This window comes from Argentina silus (assembly GCF_951799395.1).
Source record: "Argentina silus genome assembly, chromosome: 6".
NCBI classification, from domain to species: Eukaryota; Metazoa; Chordata; class Actinopteri; order Argentiniformes; family Argentinidae; genus Argentina; species Argentina silus.
The window spans coordinates 3646961-3654818 of NC_139660.1; positions in this window are offsets into that span (position 1 = coordinate 3646961).

Below are 7858 nucleotides of genomic sequence, written 5' to 3' on the forward strand. Positions count from 1 at the left end.
TTCCTTCCCCAGCCCGGCCCCACACACTGCACTACTCTCACCCCACTTAGGTTAGGCTACCACTTTGGAAATATCATTAACGACGTTACAGGAATGTAAGGTTTTAGTCTGAATAGGAGTCTAAAGAATGTAGGATAATTCCTGACGTTGATATCATTAGCCTATTGATGATGGAAATATGATATTGATGCAACATAAAACTAGGCCTGAGCAAATGAATTAACTAAGGCTATCCTTATAATAATAATCATAATCATAATCATAACAATAATGCAATTATTATTTATGGTTTTTGCCAACTCATCGACTATAACTTGCCCGACGCCAAAAGCTTCAATAACAAAACGGCCTGTTTGAGTCTAACCTTTAGACCAGAGGCCATTGAACCAAGTGAGAAAATCCATGGAGAAATAAATCTCATAACATATCAGAGTGTCATTGGAATTGGGGCGCAGAGAGACAGAGAATGTCATTTAAGATTCAAGATCTCCATTTGTGTCCGTGAAAAGACTTAACACCAATTGTCCTGCTGGTCACCTCTCGGCTCCAGATTTCGACAGAATGCAAATCTGGGGGTCTGTAGGGCTCGGTGTAGGTAATCCATTGATTTGAGATGAATACAGTGGCTACTCTCGGGCCCTTCACAGTTATTAGGACTAATAGAAAAACATAAAATAAAGAAAAAGAAGCAGGGATCCGCACAAATGCTCCGAATAGCCCGCTCCTCCACAGGCCTCTGTGAGAGTTTGGCTAGCAATTTGCATTCCTTTGTGCGACAACTTGTAATCCCCCCCTCAGCATGCCAAGAAACACACAACAGATTTATTGTCCCAGTCAACAAATCGTTTAGGTCATCCCAAACCTATTACTGCCTAATGCAGTGGGAGCCCCCAACCCCACAGCTCCCCTCGGTCTCGTCACACGAACCAGTGCCTTCCAAACAGACCGGAGCCCCACGGAGCCCCGCAGCTCGGCGGCTTTGTTGGCCCCCTGATCTATTCACGTCAAATACACTTCTGGAGCTTAAACACCTTCTCTCAGCAGCCCGGGGGGGGGGGACACTTTATTCTCAGGCCAACAGATCTAAATGGACTGTGTTTCACTAGTATGGTAGAAAAGACGGAGCGCGTGCACGCGCGCGCACACACACGCGCGCGCGCGCACACAAAAGTGGAGAAGTAGAAAATATGTTATCCAAAATCAAAAATGAATCCCACGCACAGTGAATTAAAACAGCAAAGTGCCTTACTCAGTCTGATAAAAAAAGAACTCAACTAATTTCAGTTATTGAAGTAGGCTACACGATAATTAGTTCTTGTTATGCGTAAAGTGCAATATCCAACCCGAAAATAGCAACCCCTTCATTAGTAGGCCTATACCTCCGTGTACAGGTAGAATAATAATATTGTAGCATAAATATATTTGCGTAGCCTATGTGTGCCAACAGTATGTGACGCCTATAGATATTTAGCTTTGTTCATCCCATCATTAATTGAATAAGACAGATGTGTCAGCCTTTGGACCATTATGGCCTTATAATAAGGTCTACATTGTCCGAGTATTTGTCTGAGTTGAAGACGCTAATCGTGCTCAAAGCACGTCCTCAGGAAAACTGCCATTAGACCGTGTTAGTTTTGTGTCTGTGTTGTGAGTTAACTGCGATGGCTATTGGTCGAGGGAGAGGCGAAAGGAGAAGACTGCCTCCCATCTGCTCGCCATTGTACCTCACACTCTGGGGCTCAAATTAGAGGTCACCTCGGAGAAAGAGAGTGAGAGAGCGAGAGAGATATCTCCCGCAGACATCTCCTCAAGACCCGACGCGACAAACACAACGGGCCTTTGATTCGCTTGTTTGGACACAAACATTCATCTCTAATTGTTGTTTTCCCTTTAAGTTTGCCCCAGAGGTCCCAGGAAAAGACACGTAAGAGGAGAGGAGCGTAGCCCTAGATGACTGTTGGCGCCCTTCACAGGCTATAACCTCTTGACAACTTCACAACTTGTGTAATCAAAAGATCTGGTAGTATTTGGGTAATATTAATATAGGCCTAACCAAAAACATTTGGTGAGGAATCCACTAACTGCTTCATGATCGGTCAATGACATTTATCATGAATAGATTATCGTTTTATTTTTTCGCCGTTAATAACATCCAATAAAATCTCACCCACCGTGCCTCATAAGATTTCTCCACAGGACCTGGCAAGGAGACTAATATGAGATATACGGCGATTACACTGATATTCTAATGAAGTCTGAGGACTCGAAAACAAATTGCAGGTATCAGATTGCATCTAAGTGTGTGGCTGCTGCCAAGCTTTCAATGACGGGGGGCGGGGAGGGGGGGCGGCTGTAACACGACTGCTGTTTAATGTATGGACTTGATTTGTTATGTCTTTATTAATTCGTCATTGCTGGGTAGAATATACATAGCTATACCGCCAACACATATGTTGCCTGTACATTTAAATCTATTTTTAAAAAAAAGAAAAAAAAAGAGGCCCAGTCACACAACAGAGCCCGGATGTGTTTAATTCTAACTCATTTTATCTTAATTGTACACTTCCTTTCTCTTATTGAAATGTCATCCTCTGTAATGATTTCATCACATGACATCACGGAGATGAAGGGGGCATAAAACGGATTCTCCATCGGCGGCCTATCCAGCGCAATACGGCGTGTCAAAAGCAGCCTCGCATCAAAAGTTGAAACACATGTTCCTCTGTGGGTTTCATTTCCACACGGTCGCTTATGGAGCCTATTTAACTGTAGGATTCAGCCTCCGTCGCTGTCGACTGATGATGCATGGTGTTGTTGGGAATTTTAGCCTGCATTCACAAAGCCTCAATACGTTTGCCACTTCACACAAATAGTTTTGAAGTTAGTGGCCTTCTAATTGGCTTAGGGATACAACTGGAAATTAGTTTGAAATTAACTGAATAAATTCTGGCCTATAAATTCAAACAAATTATAACATTATGTGAAATATGTAATAGGTATTATAATTATAATTAAATACTAGCAAAAGACTACCATTAGCCTATATTAGGGACGTGTAATACTTTGACAGCAGTATAATGTTGATAACATTGTTGTTTTGTATTTAGAACAGTATTAATTCTGATACTTTTAGCCTGACTAAATAAAATGTTATTATTATATATTGTTGTTATGTTATTATTATTATTATTATTATTATTATTATTATTATTATTATTATTATTATTATTACGATTAGGTAGCCTACATTGTTTTCATCATTATTATTATTAGGCCTATATCTGAATTAAATATCAAAAGCGTTTTAGAATAATTTAAAAACGGTTTAGTTAACCGAGAGGATAAGCACTAAGTTACAGCACTACTGAAATCCATCCGAGAGGCTCCCTGTTATTAATTTATTTGGTCAAATTTAATTTTCCGTCGCAATGCGTCAGGGCCAATAAACCGTGGGTTAGAAGCGTGTTTGCAAGTTGTGCTTGGCAGCTCACACAGCTGCGTTTGAAGATTTCACTTCATCGTGTTTCAAAGGCTTCATTTATTAATTTACTTCATTCATTATTAATATATTTTCCTCCCGTGAACCCCGATTATTTACACAAGATAAAGGCTATATGGAAATTCAGCATAGTCTGATATTTATCAAATTGAAATAAATCTGATTCACACACACCATATTTCACAAAATAGAATTAGGCTATTCTACGCAGGATTATTTGAAGAACGCTTGGCGTGTTTTGAATTTAGCATGAAAGTTACATTAGGCCTACATCAGAAAATAAAACCCCTAACTTCCCAGTCTTCTTTCCAAGTTTGACCCCAAAATAATTCACTTTATACGACCAGCATACGTTTAGAAATTCCTCTCGAAATATTAGGTAAAGAGAGATTCTAACGAAATGCTGATATGTTCAAGAAATATGCTCCCCTTGGGGCTATAGGGCTTTGTGAGGACCGGGCGCCTCATCCCCCAACTCGGCGTATTAGAAGAGAACGGCCGTGATGACCTAAACAACATGAAATTCATCTGAATGCAGTTGTCTAGCCTTACCGCTCCCCGCACACATGCGCTTCGTTAGGGTGTCTCTTCTGTGAGACTTCCCACAGATTCGCCATGTAACTCAATCTGTGGACAATCAACACGCCGCTGCCCCTGAGCCCATTGAATAAATACATGATTTAATTATTTGGAAACTTGTGCGGCGCTCTCCCCTTTTATCTTATTAAACGAGGACATCTACGAGTGTACGATGGAGTCAGCTCTCGCACATTGACAAGCTGAGACCAAAAATAAAAAATAGACTTTAGATTTATAAAGGCTTACATGTGGCAATAGGCTAAAAAAACGTGGTTATTATAAAATATACTTCTGCTACTACTACTACTACTACTACAGCCACTAGCATTACAACTAATAGAAGCTAAAATACTATATTATTTTGATTTACATATCTTAGGGTCCACCAAGAGAATCAGACACAGTTGAGGCGTTCCATGGAAATGAGTGAGGCGCATACAAGCAGGTGTTTGTTCTTAGCTGGTGAAGTGTCCCGGTGCTGAGGACACCCTCATCCCAGCTCACAGCCCCCATTCTGCAGACGCTGCCTCTCGCCCGCTCCCTCGTTCCCCTGCGTTCCCTCTCTCCCCTGCTCCTCCGGCCTTTGATCAAAGCCGCCCCCTCTGCCACAGCTGCCCATCTGGGGGCTTCTCTCTCACCTACAACAACAGTGCCTGCCTGGGGACCCTCTCTTACACCGCCCCCCCCCCCTCCCTGAAACTACCATCCCCAAGGAAACAGCAAAACGGGTGGGATCTCTGTGTGTGAGTGAGGGTGCAAGATGGAGTATGGGTGTGTACACTGCCGCACTCTTGAACAAGTTAGAGGTTGTGTATAGTGTTTATGTGTCGGAAGGGGAGAACAAATGTGTTTGTGTGTGTGTGTGTGTATGTGAGAGGGAGAGAGAGAGAGAGAGAGAGAGAGAGAGAGAGAGAGGAGGCAGAACAGGACTACACGCTATGCTTCGACTAAGCAAACACATTATGCAGACAGAGCTGTATTTCCCACTCACAAACAGACACAAGTGCAAACAACAGCACACAGCTTGCTTACATATGTATGACTGCACTAAGTTACACCTGCAAGCTTTTATCAGAGTGGCTGGTGCCCAAGTTACTTCCCTTCCTTTCACTGACCTGAAAACTCCTCTCATTTGACATGTCTGGTCAATTATGTGCAAGGCCCCCCCATCCCCCCCCCCCCCCCCCCCCACACACACACACTTTAATCTATCCAAGAGTGACAGCAGAGGAGAACCCTCGTCATGATTTTTTAGAAATATTTACGCTTTTGTTTAAACTGGGCGGAAAACATCGGTTGATGTTCGCTCGGTCTCTTTTCTTTGTTCCTGCTCCGGCGGGTCTTAGTTACTGTTTAAAAGCCACTCTGCCTCTCTGGAACTGGAACGAATCCTGCTCAGACATCTGGGGATGACTCAGGCTGAATATCTGATTCACATCACATGTGACTCATTATCCTGAGGTTGACTATGCCAGGGCAAATTGTACTTTGTATATTTTCAGACAGACCCATACATATACATGGACCTTGTCTGAGTCTGACATGACACATCTTTGACCAATGAAAGCTGTTCAGGGGGTTGATGGGTACCCCTAATGGTTGTGTCACACAGGAAGCACCTCCCCCCTCCCCAACCCCCCAACCCCACCCGCACCCCCCAACCCTGCAAAGCCTGCTGGGGTCAATTAACTAATTAAGTGCCAATTAAAGCATTAAATGCTTCCCAGGGGTTGTGAGGTGGCAGGGGCACCCCGGGTGGGACACATGGTGCAAGTGGCCCGGGTCTGAACCAGCCCAGGTTCAACAGGGTTTTATCTCCTCCTGCACAAAGACAGGCAGAGAGAGAGAGGGGGGGGGGCATCTGATACTATATGTACCATCACAGTATTCTATAGCTGAATTCTATAGCTGAATTCTATAGCGAATTAGATGTATCTATACAACTATCCTGAAAAGATACATACAAGTTAAAGATAATATGATATTTTGGAGTCTGATAGTATGATGTTTTTATGCGCTCATTAGATGCGATGTGGCAATGTACTCATGCAATGTACTCAAAACTAGAGTATGGTAATTACAGTGTTACCACACAGTTATAATATCAACTTCATGTAAAGTGTAACTCATACATGTGCTCCACCAGAAGTCCTTGACCTCTATTCCCCAGCCACAAGTAGGGCTACAACTCCACTCCGTCCTCTGCCAGTAGACACCGCCACTGCTACACTACCACTCCTGGCTACATGTATTTGGATCATATTAATCCCCCTTTCCATAACTTTTCAGCCTGGTCTCTGTTTCAACCTCACACAGGTAAAGGTGCGGGGTGACCTGGGCGCTGCAGAGCAAGGGAGGGGTTACCTGTCCTTCAGCGCTGCAGAGATCTGTCCACACGTCCCCCCTGCTCAGAGGGTGGTGCTGTGTCAGGGGAGGCTGGTGGAGGGAGAAATATCAGAGGACGGGCTCATTGTAATACATGGAATGGAACGAGGAATGGCATGAAACGCATGTGTTTGATACCATTCCTGATTCCGTTCCATCCATTACAATGAGCCTGTCCTTCGGTTTCTCCCTCCACAAACCACTGGCCTACGGGTCAGCCCTGGCCCCTGGCCCGCCCATCTCCCCATCTCCCCATCTCCCCATCTCCCCACAGCACAGTAACTGGAGGTTTTCTCCATGCAGGTTTGGGCCGGAGGGCTGCGTCCCTGGTTCCCCCTCACACTGTGTTTACCCAGGCTGGACGCCACCTCCCTTTCAACAGGTTCACATGGAGTTTGGGTTTAACAGTGCGAACGACGCGCACGCCAAGACATCACATCATGACATGGCAGAGGCGCACGCAGCGAGCGTGTCGTAAAGAGCCAGGCGGGCTCCTAGCACCCCCTCTTTCCACCCCCCCCCCCGAAAGCAAACAGAAGGCTTAAGAAGGAGAGGATTGAGGGATGGAGGGATGTGGGGATGGAGGGATGAGGGGGGGTGAGAGGGAGGAGGAAAAATGGTTTCTATGCAACATATCATTTAAGATTGCATGCATCCCTGTATCCATGGTTCCCTGTGTTCTATGGTTCGGTCCAACCTTGAGATGTGATTCCATGAAGATAATGCACTCTAACATGTAGGCTTATTGTTATGGGGGACTTCAAGTCTATACTTTCTTAGGCTCCATGGCTTCGGAGGCCACTGCAGCAGGGAAATTGAGCCATTAGCTTTCGCAATTTTATCTAGCTCCAACCACATCATTAAAGCGTTGTGAGTGTGAGATATACTGCAGGTCAGGGAGGGAGAGTGGGATGGAGCGAAAGAGGAGGGGAAGGGGGAGGGAGAGAGAGAGGGATGGAGGGATTAGAAGGGGGAGGAGGGATGACAGGGAGTCTGGAACTCTGAAGAATGTGAGACACCAGAATAAGGGAAGGTTACAACTGTCATAAATTAACATCTTTTCGCATGGTCAGAGATTCTCAAACACAAACACACGCACACGCACACGCATGCACACGCACACGCACGCACGCACGCACGCACGCACGCACGCACGCACGCACGCACGCACGCACCCGCACGCACGCACCCGCACGCACGCACGCACGCACGCACGCACCCACACACACACACACACACACACACACACACACAGGCCTTAGCAACTGCTCTTAGCCTTCATGCTACTGATGTAAAGGTGGAATCTGTGGAATGGAGCATGGTGGTATTTCAGATATCTGAATAAATGCTTCAACTCTCTCTGTGTGGTATTTAGAATCCAAGTTGTTGGTGATT